Source organism: Ranitomeya imitator, chromosome 4, assembly GCF_032444005.1.
Source record: "Ranitomeya imitator isolate aRanImi1 chromosome 4, aRanImi1.pri, whole genome shotgun sequence".
In the NCBI taxonomy this organism is placed as follows: domain Eukaryota; kingdom Metazoa; phylum Chordata; class Amphibia; order Anura; family Dendrobatidae; genus Ranitomeya; species Ranitomeya imitator.
Window position 1 is genome coordinate 652,888,916 of NC_091285.1, and position 24,586 is coordinate 652,913,501.

Sequence of the window (24,586 nt, forward strand, 5' to 3'; positions counted from 1 at the left end):
ATCCCCCACCCGCTGAAGATGGCTGGACCATCATTGTAAATACATCATTGTAAATAGACACCTGTACTTTGTATCTCCCCCACCTCATTGTAGATTGTAAGCTCTCACGAGCAGGGTCATCTTATGTTGCTTTAATTATTGTATTGTTAACGTTGCTACTTATGTCTGTTGTGTTTAAAATTGTTAAACTGTAAAATGCTGCGGAATATGTTGGCGCTATATAAATATAGATTATTATATTAATTATATTTTTATTATTAAACCAGATTGAATGGCTGTGCTGTCAGTAGCTGCATCCCAGACACCCTGAGGGGTAGAACAATGACACAATGGTAATGGAAAAAAAGAAAGTGGCACATAAAGGATGGGTAGAAATGCATTGACTATCTTTCCCATGAATCACTCAGCTAAAAGGACAATATTATTGAGCAGATTAATACAGATTTGTATCACTTATGTTTTACCTGTCCATCTCCAATCTGATGTAGTTCCTTTATGTTTGTTTCCTGGACTGTTTTGGAGCTTTGCGCTTCCGTGGATGGGGTGTCAATGGAATCAGTTTCTACTTTGGTGCGGATTTTCATGGACTCTTTATTTATGTGATAAGTATAACAGCCCTCCTAGGAAGAACAAGATGAATAATTAATGGCCTACCACATATCTCTCGACAGACTTCCAACTTGGGACATCAAGAGTCATGATTTTTCCATTTATAAAGTGATCCTCCAGAAAGTTCTTAATTGCAGTTCTCAAAAAGTCCATTAATCGCTAGCTAAAGTGGTGGGAGCCCAACTGATGTGGGGGAAGATGTTGAATGGGCACGTTTGATTTTAGATGGCTGATTACGTATTCTTTTCTTGGAGATATGTCTGTGGGTGGCTTTTTCATAGAGAACTTAGGAGTACTTGGCTGATTGAGAGCGGCTGAGTATTGGAGAGGCAGCCAAAATGGCTGTCAGCCGAAAAATCGACTGAACCATCATTCTGCCAACAGCCATCTAATGTTTATGGGGTGACTTTAAACTTTAGACCCACATGGATGTCCTAAACAAAAAGGACATGAAGTTCACACTTCTCTGTCTCGGAGACTTCCCTTGTCTACAACATGGGAATGTGGAGACCTAAGCATTACATCCGTTTCTCAATTTCTTTTCTTTGCTAAGGGCATAAATATAGCTTCCAAACTTTTATATATAACCTGACCGGTATGTACAAGTTAACAACTCACTAAGAAAACACATGTACTCTTTTTATGACCATGTAGCTGACAAGGTAACTAGTCAAATCCATCCAGTTGCAATTTTTTGAGTTTCTCTTTTTTGTACATTTTTTGGAAACTTGCTTTAGACATCTTTATTCGAATGTCCTATCACGACACATAAATGTAATAAAGGAGAATGCCATACTAGGACCACCCTCCTAAAAGGCAGAAAAGAGATCTGTTGTAAGCAGCATCCATCTATGGAATACCTGACTCTTGGTTTAACCTCTTAACGACCGCCGATATGCCTTTTAACGGCGGCAGTTAAGGGTACTTAAACCACAGCGCCGATGTGGTGCCTCCCTTTCGTACTTTTCAATTTGCCAGATCACCACATTCCCCCCTTATCTGCAGGTTTGATAACCACCCTATCAAGTGATTGTAACTTTCTCAATGCTTTTCTTTGATCAGATGTTAGGTTATCATTGTAGAGATTTCTTGGTATCTTCATTAGATCTTCAATGACCAATTTACAAAAAATGTCCACTTGTGGACAAAGCGACAAGGGGGGAAAGTGGATGACTTAAGGTACCTTCACATTAAGCGACGCTGCAGCGATCTAGACAATGATCACACAGACAGCTCTCCAGCGACCAACTATGCGAAGTCCCCTGTTAACCAGGGTAAACATCGGGTTACTAAGCGCAGGGCCGCGCTTAGTAACCCAATGTTTACCCTGGTTACCAGCGTAAACGTAAAAAAAAAAAACACTACATACTTACATTCCGGTGTCTGTCCCCTGGCGCTGTGCTTCTCTGCACTGTGTGAGCGCCGGCTAGCCGGAAAGCACAGCGGTGACGTCACTGCTGTGCTTTACGGCTGGCCGGCGCTGACAGTGCAGAGAAGCAGAATGCCGGGGGACAGACACCGGAATGTAAGTATGTAGTGTTTGTTTTTTTTACGTTTACGCTGGTAACCAGGGTAAACATCGGGTTACTAAGCGCGGCCTTGCGCTTAGTAACCCGATGTTTACCCTGGTTACCAGTGAAGATATCGCTGAATCGGCGTCACACACGCCGATTCAGCGATGTCTGCGGGAGTCCAGCGACGAAATAAAGTGCTGGCCTTCTAGCTCCGACCAGCGATGTCACAGCAGGATCCAGATCGCTGCTGCGTGTCAAACACAACGATATCGCTAGCCAGGACGCTGCAACGTCACGGATCGTTAGCGATATCGTTGTGAAGTTGTTTAGTGTGAAGGTACCTTTAGGTACAACCGAAGATGGAACCTGCAGATAAGGGAGGGAATGTGGTGATCTGGCCAATTGAAAAGTACGAAAGGGAGGCACTTTGATTACTTAGAACAAAGATACATATCGGGTGCTGACCCAGAATCCTACTCAATTATTTTCTAATAAACTGGAACAAATCTTGGTGTCGGCTGATGAGTTGGGTATTGTTCCGAAAAAGGTTCTTGATTGATTGTTGCCCAAGACCCTAGGGTCACTACATTCTGTGTCCTGCCCAAGGTATATAAAGATGCTGTGAACCCGCCTGGCCGACCAATTATCTCTGGCATTGGAAGGAGGGTTGTGTGACAATGTATGCAAATTCATTGATTTCTATCTCAAACCTTTAATGGAAACGCTTCCCTCCTATGTCAGGGACACTACTGATGTATTGAGGAGAGTGGATGGGCTGTCTCTCGAGGCGGGCATGATTCTGGTCACTATTGACATCGAATTTCTTTATACATCGATTAGACACAAAGATGCGTTGAGGGCGTTTTGCATTTTGGCTGCTAAAGAAGCTACTGATTTGTCCAGTCTAAAGACTTTGTCAAGGCACTTCCGGATGTACCACGGATCCAACCCTAGAGGCTTGAAGGTGAGGGGCATCGATAAGATCCATGGAGGAATCAGGGGTGGCAATATTGCCAAAATTTTGGCACAGTGTGAATGTAAATGGATTGTCACCCTTGACACCCTCGCCCCCAAGGGACTCAACGAAAAGTTCTTGTGACATATCCTGCCCTATACTCTATTTCCACCATTTACTCATCCTGTTTATGCAATTTATTTGATGTAAAAAATTTGATCTATGACAAATTTGTCTTCCCTCTCCTTTCAATGAACTTGTCTCTCATTCTGTTTTATTTGCATATTTATTGTCTTTTTGTGTTTTTTAATTTTTAGTTTATATTTTTCTAAATGATCACGACCTCAGATGTCATATGAGTTACGATGGATTCACCTTCCCCCTTTTTCTACGGCTGTTTTAAAGAAATAAGATTTTCTTTGTTGTTTTCATATTCGCTATATGTATATATATACTTGTCTTTTTTCTTGGGACTATACCACTTATGCACTACTGTCACTTTAATCTTCATTAACTGCTATGCACGATTGAATATGATATATTATATTACTGTCACGATTACATTATACAATGATGGTCACTTTAGTAGGATGTTTAGATTGCACTTCTCACTATTATAATAATACAATGCAGGTCATTGTAGTCACTAGTAGTTTTGCAGCGGGGCATTTAAGTCCAGGATGCGGTAGTATGATACCATTGTCCCTGTGGACATGGCTGCGTCTGTGGTCTTCTATAAAATGGCCGCCGACGGAGCGCATGTGCGCTTGTTAATTCCAGTGTCCGCTCTCCCCCATGGCTATCAGTAGAGGCAGAGTGCACATTTTACCTGACGTCATACAGCGGATTTCCGCTCTATGTGCGCCCTGCTCTGACGGCTTTTGGTGGTGATGTGCGCTGGGTGCTGGCGCGCATGCGCCGTCTTGTCGGCGACACTTCCGGTTTTTCATATATATAAACACATGAGACTGGCAAAGGATCAACCCCTGTTGAAAAAGCAAAACCGCGAAACGCGCGTCGGGGCTGCAGGGCGAGGTGAAGATACTCCCCTGATTGTTCTGATGGGTAAGCAGTAAGAATGAATATACTATGGGGTGTTTGGGCTAAAGATGACTAATGTATTGTGATACAAGCCCGTGGGTCTGTACACAACCAATATAACTCATACTTTTGATGCTCATATCCCGGGGACGAATTTTGCTATCCTCCCCAAACCCGGTATTCCGTCATGTCTCCTCTGTTTTACTTCCTGGTTTTTGTATACTGTACACAGCATGTATATGTGCATTTTGACTATTTGTATTGTTAAAATAATAAACTGTGTATTTTTTATCTCATAAATATGGTGTTTTGGACATTTTTACTCCATTTTTTTCTGATTATATCATTTTGATTACTGTGTAGACCCTACAACAGTGATCAAAATAAAAACAAATGGTAAATAAAACCCCCTTTATCACCCCCTTAGTTAGGGAAAAATAATGAAACAATTTTTTTTTATTTATTTCCATTTTTCCATTAGGGTTACAGTTGGGCTAAAGCAAGTTGGGCTAAAGCGAGTTGGGCTATAGTTAGGTTTAGGGTTGGGCTAAAGTGAGTTGGGCTAAAGTTAGGGCTAGGGTTAGGACTAGGGATAGGGTTGGGATTACGGTTAGGGGTGTGCTGGGGTTAGGTTGGTGGTTAGGGTTATGGTAAGGGTTGGGATTAGGGTTAGGGTTGTGGTTAGGGTTACGGTTAAAGTTAGGATTATGGTTAGGCTTAGGGTTGGAGTTATAATTGAGGGGTTTCCACTGTTTAGGTAGATCAGGGAGTCTCTAAACGCGACATGGCGCCACCATTGATTCCAGCCAATTTTGCGTTCAAAAAGTCAAACAGTGCTCCCTCCCTTCTGATCTCTGCCATGCACCCAAACAGTGGCTTTTCCCCACATATGGGGTATCAGTGTACTCAGGAGAAATTGCACAACAAATTTTGTGTTCCATTTTCTCCCAATACCCTTGTGAAAATAAAAAAAATTTGGTTCCAAAGTAAATTTTTTGTGAAAAAAGTAAAATATTCATTATTTTCCTTTCACATTGCTTTTGTTCTCGTGAAGCACCTGAATAAACTTCTTGAATGTGGTTTTGCTCTCCTTGAGGGGTGCAGTTTTTAGAATGGTGACACTTTTGGGAATTTTCTGTTATATTGACCCCCAAAGTCACTTCAAATGTGAAGTGGTCCCTAAAAAAATGGTTTTGTCACAATCCATGTTTGGATTTGTGGCAGATCTGGTATCCTTCAGATTAAAAGCTTGTTTCCTTTCTGGTCATTGGGGGTTAATGCAGTTTACTCCCCCCGGTTGCCGCTGGTGTTATTGCATTGCTGCTGGGTCAGCTGATGTTTGGGACCACTTCCACCATCCTTTATAAGGTCACCTGGTGCTTCAGCTGACTGTTGGTTATACGGGTCCTTTTGGATACCAACCTTGCTGGAATAGGAGCTTGCTGAGTGCTGTTCTACTGCTAAATACTCATTCCTGGAGCCTTACTCTGCTGTGCGGTGCATTGCAGCAGAGAAAGCTAAGTGTGGTGTTATTGTTCTTTGTCTTTTTGTAGTTTGTGCATTCACCTTTTGGTATCGTGTTCCCCTCACTCTCATATTGTTTATTCCTGTTTATTTGCTTTGTGGTGCTGTTTACACTGTTCACCCCTTGGGGTAGGGGTTGGGGGTTTAGTTCAGGGTCTAACAGGAGACAGGGACAGGTCGGTGACTTGGGCCTCCCTACCTTCAAGGGTATCCCCAGGTTAAGGATAGACAGGGCTTCCCCTAGCCTGAGGGGCAGTTTAGGGGCCCAGATTCCTCATCTCCTGTTTTCCTGTTTCTGCCCCGTGACATTATAACCAACCCATTTTTTTTCTTCTGGTGAGCTATGGCTCAAATGCAGGCCTTTGCCCAACTGCTTCAGACCCTCACCGACGAGTTTAAGGTGCTGCGTGGTGAGGTGGTGCAGCAGCTGCAGCAGTTGGTGGGGTTTTTGGCTTCGGCCCAGGTACATGCTCAACCACAGCCCAAGATATCTCTTCCTGACAAGTTCTCTGGAGGGAGAGATACATTTTTGGTTTTTCAGGAAGCCTGTAAACTTTACTTCAGGCTCCGCCCTCGTTCATCAGGGAGTGAGGAACAGCATGTGGGGATTATAACCTCCCTTCTTAAGGGTGATCCTCAATCCTGGGCTTTCTCCCTGCCGGCCGGTTCTCCATCTTTACGGTCGGTGGATGAGTTTTTTGGGGCCTGTGTATGGGGACCCTGATGGCGTCTCCCTGGCAGAATCCCGACTGCGTAAAATCAAGCAAGGGGCTCGGCCGGCTGACGATTACTGCTCGGAGTTTAGGAGATGGGCCACTGACACACAGTGGAATGACCCTGCCCTTAGGAGCCATTTTAGGCAGGGTCTGTCTCCAAGGTTGCAGGATGCTCTTGTGCAGTATGCCGCCCCCAGGTCATTGGAGGCCGCCATGTCCCTTGCCATCCAGGTAGATAGACGCTTGAGGGAGAGACATACACCTAATGTGTCTCCGGTAGTCCTTGCTAGGGATGGGGGGACACCTGGGCAGGTGGATGAACCCATGCAGGTGAGAGTTGTTTCTCAAATGGGGTTGCCTGCGGTTCGCCGTGGTGTGGGGGCATGTTTTTACTGTGGGCAGACTGGTCATTTTATCGGTGTCTGCCCAGCTCGCGCCAAAATATCTGTACCACCTAAGAAGCCGCATTCCTTTTGGTCGTGTGGAGGGTGGCGACCAGGGAGTGTGGGAACTATACTGACCGCAGTCCCTAAGCTCAACACAACACTAAAAGTAGCCGTGGAATGCTCCTAACTCGGCCTAGGCACCTCGTCACAGCCTAAGAGCTAACTACCCCTAAAGATAGAAGCAGGAAAACTATCTTGCCTCAGAGAAATTCCCCAAAGGATAGATAGCCCCCCACATGTAATGACTGTGAGAGGAGAAGGAAATGACATACGTAGTATGAAACAAGATTTAGCACAGGAGGCCACTTCTAGCTAGATAGTGCTTCAGCTGACTGTTGGTTATACAGGTCCTTTGGATACCAACCTTGCTGGAAAAGGAGCTTGCTGAGTGCTGTTCTACTGCTAAATACTCATTCCTGGAGCCTTACTCTGCTGTGTGGTGCATTGCAGCAGAGAAAGCTAAGTGTGGTGTTATTGCTCTTTGTCCTTTTGTAGTTTGTGCATTCACCTTTTGGTATCGTGTTCCCCTCACTCTCATATTGTTTGTTCCTGTTTATTTGCTTTGTGGTGCTGTTTACACTGTTCACCCTCTGGGGTGGGGGTTGGGGGTTTAGTACAGGGTTTAACAGGAGACAGGGACAGGTCGGTGACTTGGGCCTCCCTACCTTCAAGGGTACCCCCAAGTTAAGGAAAGACAGGGCTTCCCCTAGCCTGAGGGGCAGTTCAGGGGCCCAGATTCCTCATCTCCTGTTCTCCTGTTTCTGCCCCGTGACAGGTTTTGTAAAGTTTGTTGAAAAAATGAGAAATTTTCAACTTTTAGCCCTTATAACTTCCTAACAAAACAAAATTTTGTTTCCAAAATTGGGCTGATGTAAAGTAGACATGTGGGAAATGTTATTTATTAACTATTTTGTGTGACATATCAGCCACGGCTCTGGCGCAGGCGTACTTTGTTTGCCCTTTTGAGCCGTGGCTGAAGATCAGAAGAGAACGTCTTGTAATGAAGATGGGAGGCGCCGAAGCGGACCAGAGACACCCGTTTGACCGGACCAGCAGCGGGACCGCCCCTGGGTGAGTATAATATAACGTCTTTTTCTCCTCTTTCAGGTAACATCGGGGGCTTATCTACAGCATTACAGAATGCTGCAGATAAGCCCCTGATGCCGGTGGGCTTACCTCACCCGCGATTTTCGGGGTGACAGGTTCCCTTTAAAATTTGATCCTTTCGATAGGTTGTAGGATGCAGCCTTTTTGGATCTTCAGGGAACCCAATGGCACCTTGAAATTGCATATTTGAAGAACCACTGGGGTAACAGCTTAAGTTGCTTTGTTAGTATGATGGTTCACTAGCTTCCTGCGATGTGCTATAAGGTAATGGAAAAAGGTTAACCGATGTCACGGTGCTTTCCACCATCCTAGGAGAAGTGCTGCATGGACAGTGAGCATCAAAGGGTTTTTGTTTACAATTTACAAAAAAACCTGTTCGAAATTCCCTGTTTCTATAAGTAAAATATTTTGATGGGACACCTATACTGGTGGGCAGGTGAGACAATAAAAACAAGCTTCCGAATTCCAGTTACTCACATCATTTTCCTCTTTGGTTTCATAGTATTTCACAGCTGTAAGACAGAAAGACCAAAAATAAAATATTAAAATGCAAAGGTAAAAGAGTATCCACTACAACAGTGGGTTGATATAGTTCCAAATTCAGAATAATACAAAGGAATGTATTGGAAGAAAGCAAAACCAGTATAACGAGTTAGGGCTTATTGCCGTGTTTTTTGTGAGAACATATAGAAAGCATAGAAAGCTAGCACTCGACTACTGTGACTCACGGTGCCAGTGAACGGGGCCTGAGGTCCCACAAACCATAAAGTAAAGTAATCACTGCACTCGTATGGTGAAAGTTATTTGCTCCAAGTGTAAAGTTTATTCCGACAATAGTAGTGACGAAGCGATAGGCAAAATCGTTTCGGCCAACCCGTGGCCTTGATCACAATATTGCCTAATAGGAAGTTTCACTACGATAGGTATACTGTGTGGCCGTGGCAGTTTGGTTGGGGACACAGTTTGTATGAACCAGTGTATTGCGGATGTAGCCCAAGCCAGGTACACAGTAATGCTAGCCTAGGGTTTGAAGGTATTGCTGTCTCATATAGGTAGTAAAGTAAACCAGATAAGGCTGTAGGGTCTCTGTGTCGGCCTTTCCCACTTGTCCACCAACGTCGGCTCCTCTTGCAGGAAACTGAACTAAACAACCCACGAATCTCTATCCTCTCCTACTTCAGGTTATGAATATGGGGCTATAATGCATTACTTTAAATATGAAGGTACTTATCTTGGGGCAATGTATATGGGTGAATGTATAAGGGAGCGTATGGAAGTTACTTGTGCGTGTCATGTAGAGGCGGTGGATATGGGGAATGTTGCAGCACTGCATATAAAAAACACGTGACAGGTACTTATAAGGAGCAGCAAGTGTCTGCATTTAATATGGGGGGAATGTACCGTAACATATCAATGAGGTTATCGCTGTGTATGTGCCATGTGGCTACTGTTTGAGAAGTCATTATACAATTAGTATTGTTTAGGGAACTCCAGATGGACCCAAACTATTGTTCTTTTATCGTCCGGATCTAGCCCAGATTTCTGGTTTGCAGCACAATAACCAAGTAATGACAGCTCAGTACACAGCTATGATGAGTACTACACATTATATCCTCATACCGTTCTTCCTGGGTGCCGCTGGCTGGAGGTTCCTCAGGCGAACCATCTGCCACTTACTAAGCATGTCCTATTTGTCCAAGGCTCTCTGTCTGACACTCAGTTCTGCCTCATACTGCGGATGTAGGGGTGAGAGAACCATATAGTAAATATTAAAACAGGGTTTCTTTTTTATTGCTGGATAACACTACTGCGCTCTTGATCTATTTGTACACAAGGACATGGTGGTTGTTTCATGCACACCAGGAATGTTTTTCCAATACAGAGTTCCAAAACCCCTACATAGACATAGTTAAAAGATAATATACTGCCTGCAGCCATCACCAGAGGGAGCTCAGGAGCTTACTGCATACTGAATCTGTAGTAATCACTCCCCAGTGGTAGGTGCAGGACAATATCTTTTATATCCCTATTTATGCAGGGGATTCGGAGCTTTGTGTCAAGAAAAAGAGAATTAGGATCCTTTTAAAGATATATTACGAAATGAAGCAACACAAACTTTTGAAAGTTTACATAGGAAAAGAACAAAAAAAGCTTGTATCCAAATTATTTACAGGGTTGTTCGGTGAAAGGAAATCGTCACCTACCTGGAAGAGGACAGAAGATAGGGGCTAACTTCCAGATCAGTGGGGTACCAAAGCAGGGAACCCCAATGATCGCCTTAACAGGGCACTTTCATTGCAGTAGAATGGAGCTGCAGTGCGTGTCCTCAACCGCTGCTCCCATCATCCTCTATTGGGACTTCTAAGTACAGTGTGTGGCTTTTTCCGGCAGCCCCATAGAGAACGAATGGAGTGGCAGTTCGAGCATGTATATATCTTGTTATCAGACAACCCCTTTAAGTTGTTACTGTCTGTCCCATACATTTTGAATGGAGAAATGTCCTTTGTGGGTAAACCCCATTAATGGTACTATGGGTTTCCCCTTTCACTGTGAACATACCTGTAAAGAATATGGAGGAATTAAGTCATGCCCATCAACTATATCATATCATAATACAATCCTCCTTCAGCAGGGTACCTGTAACAGGACACCTGGCTCAGCAGATGGTCAAGCCTTACCAGCTTCTAAGTGAAAACTGACACCGCCACCACTATAACTCCTGTGGAGCCCACGCTGTGTGACTGCTTCATTCAAACTTTCTTCAGTCAGATGAGAATTTCATAAAGAGATTTAAGGAAAATATGGAGTTATCGTACGTCCTAGTCACACACCAGTTACATTTTCGAGATCTCTGGAATGGGCTGAACACATTCCAGAGTCTCGATCTGTTTTGGCACCATGGAGTGGGGAGTTACACAGAATGGCTAGTAGAAGCCAGGTAGCTAAGCCGTGGTTGGTCTCCAAGTGTAACGCAGCCCGGCAAGATACAATAGCACCAGAAGCACCACCATATGACTAGTGATGAGTGAGTATACTCGTTGCTCGGGTTTTCTCGAGCACGCTTGGGTGGTCTCTGAGTATTTGTGGCTGCTCGGAGATTTCGTTTTCCTTGCCCCAGCTGTATGATTTGCTACTACTAGACAGCTTGATTATATGTGGGGATTCCCTAACAACCAGGCAACCCCCACATGTACTCAGGCTGGCTAGCAGCTGTAAATCATGCAGTTGCGTCAACAAAAACTAAATCTCCGAGCAGTCACAAATTCTCGGAGACCACCCGAGTGTGCTCGGGAAAACCCGAGCAATGAGTACACTCACTCATCAATACATATGACCTTTTGTGGGAAAGTTATGATCTTTTATAGGTTATGGGAGCTTTGGCCACAAACTCCCAGGGGGAGGGAGATAAGGACCATCCGGGGCCACGTCGAGTAACATTTTGGAAGGAACTGGAACCAGCTGACAGCCCCAAGTGGCCTAGCATACATGGTCGAACATCAAATAGGTAACTGATATGATCCATCTTCTTATATCTTTTGTACTTCACCTGTATTTGCATTTCTATGGTATATGTATAACCATTGTGTATATATAGTGTTCTGTCTACCAAGCCCTTAAGGTGATTAAACATATAATTTAACTTTGGGCTGCTCTTTTATCTCAATCCACGAATCTGCAAGTCCGTGTTCTCGGTATTAACTTCACATGTTACCGGGGCTGGTTTCTAGCCTGATATAATCCCGTTAACGGACCGAGCTTATATCTAACAAGGAACTGGTGGCAGTCCTACTGGGCTGGCAGGGATCTGTTTCAATGGTGCTAGTGAAAGGGTCCTCTCAGTCTGTCAGGGTTATGAGCGACCATGGTGCCACATCAGTGGATGAATTGGCCACCTTTTCTCAACCCCGTGCCTCTCGGGGCCAGTGTGGAAAGAGGGTGTCTGTGTAAAACTGAAAACTGTGCGAAGCGAACCTTACGTGTCCCCAGTAAGTGCGGAACATGATGTTGATGCAAGTGAGGAGACTGCACTGCGTGATCCCTATGAAGTAATAGTGATGTCATACGGGGTGCCGAGGTGCAGGATCTCCACATGTAGTGACAACGGTTGGGATCGGAAGTGATCTCTACGGTGCAATCCTTAACAATCCCTGAGAGCCAGAGGACAGGAGATCGGGGTTTTCGCGTCCATGTATTATGCTGAGCCAAAATCACAGGGAGAACAAAATTCAGCATTGACCTGCGACATATGATACACTTGTCTCCCTGACAATCTTATCTAATATTGGGAAGTGTTATCAACGTACTAAAAAAGTGGCGCTGGTGTAATTTTCTCCAAACTGATCCTTGAGGTTTGACGTTTGAATAAATAAATATGTAGCAGTGGAGTAGAAAGGAGTAGACTGTTTGAGATAAATGTGGCTCTTTATCTTAAAGTGCTGTAAAAAGTATTCATACCGCGTGATCTTTTCCACATTTTTTCACGATACACCCACAAACTTACAAGTATTTGTGAAGTGTAAAGAGAATGATACACGGTTTTCTCATTATTTTACAAATATTAATATGAAAATTTTGAAGTGCATTTGTATTCAGCCCCTGTAGTCTGATACACCTAAATAAAATCCTGAGTGACCAATTTCCTCCAGAATCACATAATTAGTAAATTGAGTCCACCTGTGTGTAATTTATGCTTAGTATAACTACAACAGGTGTGTGAAGGCCTCAGAGGTGTGAGAACATTAGGGATCAAACAGCATTATAAAAACTAAAGAACACACCAGACAGGTCAAGGATAAAGTTGTGGAGAAGAATAAAGCAGAGTTAGTTTCTAAAAAATGACCCAAGCTCTGAACATCTCACAGAGAACTGTTATGTTCAGTCCACGATCCAAAATTGGAAGGAGTGTGGCACAACTGCAAACCTACGATGACATGGCCATCCATCGAAACTGACATCCCAAGCAAGGAGAGATCCAACAATGAAAGAAACGCAAATGCACTCACCAAAATGCAGTTTCAAGTGTCCTTTATTGTAACACCAAGCAGTACATCTTCACGGCACGGGGGAGTGGAGGGTAACAGAGGAGAGTGCGGCAGACGAGACGACGGCCGTTTCGCGCTACACAAGAGCGCTTCTACGGGTCCATAGCCAAAAGGGAAGTGACGCCAGGTTAAGTAGGTAAATGAATACGAACTCTACCTGTGTCATCATCCCATTGGACAATAGAAAAAGTCCCTGAAGAAGGAGTCTGCCGACACTGAAACGCGTTGGATTAAGTCTTTTGGTCCTAGGTGCTTTCCGTTAGCCGATCACGTGTATCATCACGTGCATGTGACGTCACGCGAGGTCCTGCAGCTTCACTGCACCTCGCCGGCAATTTACCTTGAGAAGCGCGGTCTTACCGCTGTAGATCCGAGATCATCGCCGGGAACCTATCTGAGGAAGCGCGGTCTCACCGCTGAAGATTCGGGAACATCGTCTGTGAGGTAAGGGGTGACTGTCACCGGCCGGGACAGGTCTAACACCCTTTCCTCACACACTTTCGGAAAAGTCACTGCTGTGCATATATTTGGGAGATTGCAGCACGTGTATATATATGTGAACACCTACTATATTGTGTGGACTGCATACATGAAGGACAACTATATACCGATAAGGTAATCTTTTTGTACATGATATAAGCAATATCACCCTATGTAGACAGTCTTGTTACCCATTGTTTTTTAGATCTATTGGGATCTCCAGCGCAAATATACATATACCTATAGTTACTTGTGTTTACACTTTATACTGGACATTTTTGGTAGTTGTGTCCGTTTATTTGCAGCAGGGAGTAACATTAAGGAATAACCCTTTGTGCAGCGCCCTTAGTTGTTTTTATATTTTCAATTCTTGAGGAAAACCTGTAAGAGGCCGCCAAAGACTTTAGACTGGATTCCCTTTCGACAGGACAACAACCCTAAACATCCTGCCAGAGCTACAATGGATGGTTTAGCTCAAAGCATATTTATGTGTGTGAATGGCCCAGTCACAGTCCAGACCTAAATCCTAATGAGATTCTGTGGCAAGATAAGAAAATTGTGGTTCACAGACGCCTCCATCCAATCTCACTGAGAGCGAGTGTGCAAAGAAGAATAGAGAAGAAAGTCACCTCTAGATGTGCAAAGCTGGTAGAGACAGACCCCAAAAGACTTGCAGCAGTAATTCCAGTGAAAGGTGGTCCAACAAAGTATTGACTCAGGGGGCTGAATACAAATGCACATCACAGTTTTCAGATATATATTTAGAAAACCATCTATCATTTCATTTACATTTCACAAATATGTTGTACTTAAGTGCTGGCATCACATAAAATACCAATAAAAAACATTTATGTTTATGTTTCACTCCTCAAGCCCATTCCTAGGCATTTTAGGAAATTCCACAATTGTGATGCTACACTTCTATCCGTCACTGGTATTGATAAGGTTTATGTTGACACTCGGGGAGGTAACTGGAAGAAGAAACTAGCACAGTTAGAGGCCCAGTGGATTTTTAGGTTGGGTTCCATCCAACCGTCAGGTTTAAATGAAGTTCTCAGCTTTGCCCCATTTTTGTGATAACTTTCTGCTATGTTTTTATGTTTTTTTCTTTATTGTTTTTAGGTATGCTTTTATTGCTTATTTAGTATTAGTTATTATTTGTTTTTAACTCTTGATTTTCATTTTTCTAGTAAGTTCACTGATGTTATGAAGTACTGGTTTAATCACGATTTCCTTATCCATCTTCACGAGGTCTGATGCCGTTACGAACATTCCCGCTTCGTTTTAAAGTTAGGATGACCGTATCAAGAAGGACCTGTTTTCTCTCTTAATATTTTATGGACACTCGCTGCACATGTTCTAACAAATACAATTATATTTCCTGTGACTGTATATATATTACACAGGCATTTTATGCACTAGTATTTATTGTATATGCATGTTTTGATAATGGGAGATGTATATTTATATGCATTTTAATAGCTTTTTTACTATTAGGTTATAGTGTTTTATCTTGCACTTAGATTATGGGGAGCATCCTTTTGGTGCTCCTTATAGACTGTAGACACACATGAGTGTTAATTGGGTATAGCACCTTGACACTATTTTTCATTGGTTGGAGGTTGTTTCCTCTAAACTAATTAGCTTTTGTCCTTCCGGGTATAATTTCTTCTGCGGTCTTAAGCGGTCTCTATAGATGGCGCCTTCATCTTCTAATACCCTCTATAGGATGGTCTCCACTCTGACGGGCCTTTCTTACCTTGGGGACGCATCATGGCTGTGTACATTTTTTTCTTTAGCGCAGTGTGTGCTTGCGCGGGCTCCTTGTTTCTGTGGTCGCCGTGGAGACGCGTCCCAGTTGGCGTCTGTACCTCCTACTACTCTTGGTGCAGTGTGCGCTTGCGTGGGCTCCCTGTTTCTGTGGTCGCTGTGGAGACGCGTCTCAGCTGGCGCCTGGTCCGCCCCCCGCCCTGACGCGTCGGGCCGGGAGGAGTGGCCACGCGTCACATGTCGCCGATCAGCAGCGGTAGCATGCAGGAGCGCCCACGGAAGCGCCGTAATCTTACTGCAACCAATCCTCATTAATCTTCTACTACTTAAGCATCTGGCAACGCGCACTTAGTATGCACTCATCCCCGGACGAAGCTACACGCGAAACGCGCGTCGGGTTGCTGCTACCACCGTTAGGTAATTATTATGGTTGCTAATTCCCCATCTGTTGTATTATTGCACTCTCAGCATATATGAGTTTGAACTTAGATGGGTCTCAAGTCCATATCCTATCCTCCTTTAGTTTTTGTTTAGCTGCATGCATCTTTTAAGCCATCTGGTTACATCATAGATACGGGTTTAATACCATGTTCACTTTTTGCGTGCACTGGCTTCTTTTGCAGAGCAAAAAATTTTTTTGAATATTTATTCTGAGGATGGCTCTATTTTCCTAAGGAATTTTTTTCTAATATATTTAGATATTTCTTCTTGCAGCGTATTATTTATCCAACTATGGTTTACTTTAGAGGATTTCTACTTCTCTGATTGCACTTCATATGCCCTATGTGAATACTGTCTGGTAGGACTATTTAGCATGCCGGTTTTTCTTTTTTACTTTTGCGCAGCATAGGCCATTGCCATGTCTGATATTAGTCTATTGCGCACAAATTATTATATTTAAGTTACTTTTTCATTCATTGATTACTTTTGTATATTTGGCATTTGCATTATATTTTTCCTTACGGTGGTTATTCCTTTTGCATATTTTCTGCCCCATTTTTTATGAACTTTGGTCTTGTGTATTTCTATGTGTTCTAATAAAATTTGATTATTTTTATGGCTATGTTGCTTCTCGTTTGCTTTTTTGGATGTTGACTATACTAATTTGGAGCATTGCCATTTAACTAGGCAGGTATTTCTCCTTTTTTGATGCAGTGAAAGGTGGTCCAACAAAGTATTGACTCAGGGGGCTGAATACAAATGCACATCACAGTTTTCAGATATATATCATTTCATTTACATTTCTCAAATATGTTGTACTTAGTGCTGGCATCACATAAAATACCAATAAAAAACATTTATGTTTATTGGTGTAATGTGAAACAATGTGGAAAAGTTCACAGGGTAAGAATACTTTTTCAAGGCACTGTGGAACTTACTGAAACAAGAAAAATGTAATCGATCCTCTCCCGTAAAAAGTAAAACAGGAAGATTCAGGACAGAAACTCAGTAACCCAGTTTAGGAAATTATAAGGAATTGGTGACCCTGTGGGACTGTGTGTGGCCCTGCTATAGGGACTGTGTATGGCTGAGCTGTAGGGACTGTGTATGGCTGAGCTGTAGGGACTGTGTATGGCTGTGCTGTAGGGACTGTGTATGGCTGAGCTGTAGGGACTGTGTATGGCTGTGCTGTAGGGACTGTGTATGGCTGAGCTGTAGGGACTGTGTATGGCTGTGCTGTAGGGACTGTGTATGGCTGTGCTATAGGGACTGTGTATGGCCCTGCTGTAGGGACTGTGTATGGCTGAGCTGTAGGGACTGTGTATGGCTCTGCTGTAGGGACTGTGTATGGCTCTGCTATAGGGACTGTGTATGGCTCTGCTATAGGGACTGTGTATGGCTGTGCTGTAGGGACTGTGTATGGCCGTGCTGTAAAGACTGTGTATGGCTGTGCTGTAGAGACTGTGTATGGCCCTGCAATACGGACTGTGTGTGGCTCTGCTATAGGGACTGTATAGCCCTGCTATAGGGACTGTGTATAGCCGTGCTGTAAAGACTGTGTATGGCCCTGCAATACGGACTGTGTGTGGCTCTGCTATAGGGACTGTATAGCCCTGCTATAGGGACTGTGTATAGCCGTGCTGTAGGGACTGTGTATGGCCCTGCTATAGGGACTGTCTATGGCGCTGCTATAAGGACAGTGTGTGGCCCTGCTATAGGGACTGTGTATGGCTGTGCTGTAGGATCTGTGTATGGCCCTGCTATAGGGACTCTGTATGGCTCTGCTATAGGGACTGTGTATGGCCCTGCTATAGGGACTGTGTATGGCCCTGCTATAGGGACTATGTATGGCCCTTGTTATGACCTGGTGGTTAGGACAACAATGGACCTGGTGGTTAAGAGCACACAAAATGACCTGATAGTTACTAATAACATGGGACGAGCTCAGAGACGTGGGAACTCTGCTGACCGCAATCCCTAATCCTATCACGCCACACTAGAAATAGCCGTGGAGCGCTCCTGACCAGACCTAGGCGCCTCGGCACAGCCTAAGAAACTAGCTAGCCCTGAAGATAGAAAAATAAGCCTACCGTGCCTCAGAGAAAATTCCCCAAAGGAAAAGGCAGCCCCCCACATATAATGACTGTGAGTAAAGATGAAAATACAAACACAGAGATGAAATAGATTTAGCAAAGTGAGGCCCGACTTACTGAATAGACCGAGGATAGGAAAGATAGCTTTGCAGTTAGCACAAAAACCTAAAAAAGACCACGCAGAGGGCGCAAAAAGACCCTCCGCACCGGCTAACGGTACGGAGGTGCTCCCTCTGCGTCCCAGAGCTTCCAGCAAGCAAGACAAACCAAAATAGCAAGCTGGACAGAAAAAATAGCAAACAAAAGAAACACAAGCAGAACTTAGCTTATGCAGGGAAGTCAGGCCACAATAACGATCCAGGAGAGAGCAAGACCAATACTGGAACATTGACTGGAGGCCAGGAGCAAAGCACTAGGTGGAGTTGAATAGAGCAGCACCCAACGACTTAACCTCGTCACCTGAGGACGGAAACTCAGAAGCCGCAGCCCCACTCACATCCACCAGAGGAAGCCCAAGGACAGAACCAGCCGAAGTACCATTCATGACCACAGGAGGGAGCTTGCCAACAGAATTCACAACAGTACCCCCCCCTTGAGGAGGGGTCACCGATCCCTCACCAGAGCCCCCAGGCCGACCAGGACGAGCCAAATGAAAGGCACGAACCAGATCGGCAGCATGAACATCGGAGGCAAAAACCCAGGAATTATCTTCCTGACCATACCCTTTCCACTTAACCAGGTACTGGAGTTTCCGTCTCGAAATACGAGAATCCAAAATCTTCTCCACCACATACTCCAACTCCCCCTCAACCAAAACCGGGGCAGGAGGATCAACGGATGGAACCACAGTCGCCACGTATCTCCGCAACAATGACCTATGGAATACATTATGGATGGAAAAAGAAGCTGGAAGGGTCAAACGAAACGACACAGGATTAAGAACCTCAGAAATCCTATACGGACCAATGAAACGAGGCTTAAACTTAGGAGAGGAAACCTTCATAGGAATATAACGAGATGACAACCAAACCAAATCCCCAACACGAAGTCGGGGACCCACACAGCGCCGGCGGTTAGCGAAACGTTGAGCCTTCTCCTGGGACAATGTCAAATTGTCCACCACATGAGTCCAAATCTGCTGCAACCTATCCACCACAGTATCCACACCAGGACAGTCCGAAGACTCAACCTGCCCTGAAGAGAAACGAGGATGGAAACCAGAATTGCAGAAAAACGGCGAAACCAAAGTAGCCGAGCTGGCCCGATTATTAAGGGCGAACTCAGCCAAAGGCAAAAAGGACACCCAATCATCCTGATCAGCAGAAACAAAGCATCTCAGATATGTTTCCAAAGTCTGATTGGTTCGTTCAGTCTGGCCATTAGTCTGAGGATGGAAAGCCGAGGAAAAAGACAAATCAATGCCCATCCTAGCACAAAAGGCTCGCCAAAACCTCGAAACAAACTGGGAACCTCTGTCCGAAACGATGTTCTCCGGAATGCCATGTAAACGAACCACATGCTGGAAAAACAATGGCACCAAATCAGAGGAGGAAGGCAATTTAGCCAAGGGTACCAAATGGACCATCTTAGAGAAGCGATCACAAACCATCCAAATGACCGACATCTTTTGAGAGACAGGGAGATCCGAAATAAAATCCATAGAGATATGTGTCCAGGGCCTCTTCTGAACCGGCAAGGGCAAAAGCAACCCACTGGCACGAGAACAGCAGGGCTTAGCCCGAGCACAAGTCCCACAGCACTGCACAAAAGAACGCACATCCCGCGACAGAGATGGCCACCAAAAGGATCTAGCCACCAAATCTCTGGTACCAAAGATTCCAGGATGACCAGCCAACACCGAACAATGAACCTCAGAGATAACTCTACTCGTCCATTTATCAGGGACAAACAGTTTCTCCGCTGGGCAACGGTCAGGTCTATTAGCCTGAAATTTTTGCAGCACCCGCCGCAAATCAGGGGAGATGGCCGACAAAATTACCCCCTCTTTGAGAATACCCGCCGGCTCAGGAACACCCGGAGAGTCGGGCACAAAACTCCTAGACAGGGCATCAGCCTTCACATTCTTAGAACCTGGAAGGTACGAAACCACAAAGTCAAAACGGGAGAAAAACAGCGACCAACGAGCCTGTCTAGGATTCAACCGTTTGGCAGACTCTAGATAAGTCACATTTTTGTGATCAGTCAAGACCACCACGCGATGCTTAGCTCCTTCAAGCCAATGACGCCACTCCTCGAATGCCCACTTCATGGCCAGCAACTCTCGATTGCCAACATCATAATTACGCTCAGCAGGCGAAAACTTCCTGGAAAAGAAGGCACATGATTTCATCACCGAGCCATCAGTACTTCTTTGCGACAAAACAGCCCCTGCTCCAATCTCAGAAGCATCCACCTCGACCTGAAACGGTAGCGAAACATCTGGCTGGCACAACACAGGGGCAGAAGAAAAATGACGCTTCAACTCCTAAAAAGCTTCCACAGCAGCAGAAGACCAATTGACCACATCAGCATCCTTCTTGGTTAAATCGGTCAACGGTTTAGCAAGACTAGAAAAATTATTAATGAAGCAAAGATAAAAATTAGCAAAGCCCAGGAACTTTTGCAGACTCTTCAGAGATGTCGGCTGAGTCCAATCATAAATGGCCTGGACTTTAACAGGGTCCATCTCGATAGTAGAAGGAGAAAAAATGAAACCCAAAAATGAAACCTTCTGAACTCCAAAGAGACACTTTGACCCCTTCACAAACAAAGAATTCGCACGCAGGACCTGGAACACCATTCTGACCTGCTTTACGTGAGACTCCCAATCATCCGAGAAGACCAAAATATCATCCAAGTATACAATCAGGAATTTATCTAGGTACTCTCGGAAGATGTCATGCATAAAGGACTGAAATACTGATGGAGCATTGGAAAGCCCGAATGGCATAACCAGGTACTCAAAATGGCCCTCAGGCGTATTAAATGCTGTTTTCCAATCATCGCCCTGTTTAATGCGCACAAGATTATACGCACCACGAAGATCTATCTTGGTGAACCAACTAGCCCCCTTAATCCGAGCAAACAAATCAGACAGCAGCGGCAAGGGGTACTGAAATTTGACTGTGATTTTATTAAGAAGGCGGTAATCAATACAAGGTCTCAACGAACCATCCTTCTTGGCCACAAAAAAGAACCCCGCTCCCAATGGCGACGACGACGGGCGAATATGACCCTTCTCCAAGGATTCCTTTACATAACTCCGCATAGCGGCGTGCTCAGGCACAGACAGATTGAACAGTCGACCCTAAAGGTACTGTCACACTAGACGATATCGCTAGCGATCCGTGACGTTGCAGCGTCCTCGCTAGCGATATCGTCCAGTGTGACAGGCAGCAGCGATCAGGCCCCTGCTGGGAGATCGCTGGTCGGGGAAGAAAGTCCAGAACTTTATTTCGTCGCTGGACTCCCCGTAGACATCGCTGAATCGGCGTGTGTGACACCGATTCAGCGATGTCTTCGCTGGTAACCAGGGTAAACATCGGGTAACTAAGCGCAGGGCCGCGCTTAGTAACCCGATGTTTACCCTGGTTACCATCCTAAAAGTAAAAAAACAAACACTACATACTTACCTTCTGCTGTCTGTCCTCCAGCGCTGTGCTCTGCTCTCCTCCTGCTCTGGCTGTGAGCGTCGGTCAGCCGGAAAGCAGAGCGGTGACGTCACCGCTCTGCTTTCTGGCTGCCCGGCGCTCACAGCCAGACCAGAGAAGCAGAGCGCCGAGGACAGACAGCAGAAGGTAAGTATGTAGCGTTTGTTTTTTTACTTTTTAGGATGGTAACCAGGGTAAACATCGGGTTACTAAGCGCGGCCCTGCGCTTAGTTACCCGATGTTTACCCTGGTTACCGGGGACCTCGGGATCGTTGGTCGCTGGAGAGCGGTCTGTGTGACAGCTCTCCAGCGACCAAACAGCGACGCTACAGCGATCCGGATCATTGTCGGTATCGCTGCAGCGTCGCTATGTGTGACGGTACCTTTAGGAAACTTATTACCAGGAATGAAATCGATAGCACAATCACAATCCCTATGAGGAGGTAGGGCACTGGATCTGGGCTCATCAAACACATCCCGGTAATCCGACAAGAACTCTGGAACTTCAGAAGGGGTGGATGATGAAATAGACAGAAATGGAAAATCACCATGTACCCCCTGACAACCCCAGCTGGAAACAGACATAGATTTCCAATCCAATACTGGGTTATGGACCTGTAGCCATGGCAACCCCAAAACGACCACATCATGCAGATTATGCAACACCAAAAAGCGAATATCCTCCTGATGTGCAGGAGCCATGCACATGGTCAGTTGGGTCCAATACTGAGGCTTATTCTTGGCCAAATGCGTAGCATCAATTCCTCTCAATGGAATAGGATACTGCAAGGGCTCCAAGAAAAAACCACAGCGCCTAGCATACTCCAAGTCCATCAAATTCAGGGCAGCGCCTGAATCCATAAATGCCATGACAGAATAGGACGACAAAGAGCAGATCAAAGTAACGGACAAAAGAAATTTCGACTGTACCGTACCAATGGTGGCAGACCTAGCGAAACGCTTAGTGCGCTTAGGACAATCGGAGATAGCATGAGTGGAATCACCACAGTAAAAGCACAGCCCATTCCGACATCTGTGTTCTTGCCGTTCAGCTCTGGTCAAAGTCCTATCACATTGCATAGGCTCTGGTTTATGCTCAGATAATACCGCCAAATGGTGCACAGTTTTACGCTCACGTAAGCGCCGATCGATCTGAATGGCCAAAGACATAGACTCATTCAGACCAGCAGGCATGGGAAATCCCACCATGACATCCTTAAGGGCTTCAGAGAGACCCTTTCTGAAAATTGCTGCCAGAGCACATTCATTCCACTGAGTGAGCACAGCCAACTTCCTAAACTTCTGACAATATATCTCTACCTCATCCTGACCCTGACACAGAGCCAGCAAGATTTTCTCTGCTTGATCCACTGAATTTGGTTCATCATAGAGCAATCCGAGCGCCAGAAAAAACGCATCAATATCACGCAATACAGGGTCTCCTGGCGCAAGGGAAAATGCCCAGTCTTGAGGGTCACCACGCAACAAGGAAATAACGATCTTTACCTGTTGAACTGGGTCACCAGAGGAGCGGGGTTTCAAAGCTAGGAACAGTTTACAATTATTTTTGAAATTCAGAAACTTAGCTCTATCTCCAGAAAATAAATCAGGAATAGGAATTTTAGGTTCTAACATAGGATTCTGAACCACAAAGTCTTGAATGTTTTGTACTCTTGCAGTGAGATAATCCACACAAGAGGACAGACCTTTAATGTCCATCACTACACCTGTGTCCTGCACCACCCAAATGTCTAGGGGAAAAGAAAGACAAAACACAGTGCAAAGAAAAAAAAATGGTCTCAGAACTTCTCTTTTCCCTCTATTGAGAAGCATTAGTACTTTGGGCCTCCAGTACTGTTATGACCTGGTGGTTAGGACAACAATGGACCTGGTGGTTAAGAGCACACAAAATGACCTGATAGTTACTAATAACATGGGACGAGCTCTGAGACGTGGGAACTCTGCTGACCGCAATCCCTAATCCTATCACACCACACTAGAAATAGCCGTGGAGCGCTCCTGACCAGACCTAGGCGCCTCGGCACAGCCTAAGAAACTAGCTAGCCCTGAAGATAGAAAATGATGAAAATAAGCCTACCGTGCCTCAGAGAAAATTCCCCAAAGGAAAAGGCAGCCCCCCACATATAATGACTGTGAGTAAAGATGAAAATACAAACACAGAGATGAAATAGATTTAGCAAAGTGAGGCCCGACTTACTGAATAGACCGAGGATAGGAAAGATAGCTTTGCAGTCAGCACAAAAACCTAAAAAAGACCACGCAGAGGGCGCAAAAAGACCCTTCGCACCGGCAAACGGTACGGAGGTGCTCCCTCTGCGTCCCAGAGCTTCCAGCAAGCAAGACAAACCAAAATAGCAAGCTGGACAGAAAAAATAGCAAACAAAAGAAACACAAGCAGAACTTAGCTTATGCAGGGAAACCAGGCCACAATAACGATCCAGGAGAGAGCAAGACCAATACTGGAACATTGACTGGAGGCCAGGAGCAAAGCACTAGGTGGAGTTAAATAGAGCAGCACCCAATGACTTAACCTCGTCACCTGTGGACGGAAACTCAGAAGCCGCAGCCCCACTCACATCCACCAGAGGAAGCCCAAGGACAGAACCAGCCGAAGTACCATTCATGACCACAGGAGGGAGTTTGCAAACAGAATTCACAACAGGCCCTGCTGTAGGGACTGTGTATGGCCCTGCTATGGGGACTGTGTATGGCTGTGCTGTAGGGTCTGTGTATGGCCCTGCTATATGGACAGTGTGTGGCCCTGCTATAGGGACTGTGTATGGCCCTGCTATAGGGACTGTGTATGGCCGTGCTGTAGGGCCTGAGTATGGCCCTGCTGTAGGGACTGTGTATGGCCGTGCTGTAGGGTCTGTGTATGGCCCTGCTGTAGGGACTGTGTATGGCCCTGCTATAGGGACTGTGTATGGCTGTGCTATAGGGACTGTGTATGGCTGTGCTATAGGGACTGTGTATGGCTGTGCTATAGGGACTTTGTATGGCTGTGCTGTAGGGACTGTGTATGGCTGTGCTGTAGGGACTGTGTATGGCTGTGCTGTAGAGACTGTGTATGGCTGTGCTGTAGAGAGTGTGTATGGCTGCGCTGTAGAGACTGTGTATGGCTGCGCTGTAGAGACTGTGTATGGCTGCGCTGTAGAGACTGTGTATGGCTGCGCTGTA

The 24,586-nt window shown here is 45.2% G+C and overlaps 1 long non-coding RNA gene across 1 annotated transcript in view; it reads right to left on the reverse strand.

Moving 5' to 3' along the window:
* Positions 1-475: 475 nt before the first annotated feature.
* The window catches only part of LOC138677139 (uncharacterized), an 86,427-nt gene continuing 62,316 nt past the window's right edge, over positions 476-24,586 (reverse strand). Inside the window, exon 3 of the long non-coding RNA XR_011320863.1 lies at positions 476-620. This is a non-coding gene — a long non-coding RNA (uncharacterized lncRNA). The remainder of the gene's footprint in view (positions 621-24,586) is intronic.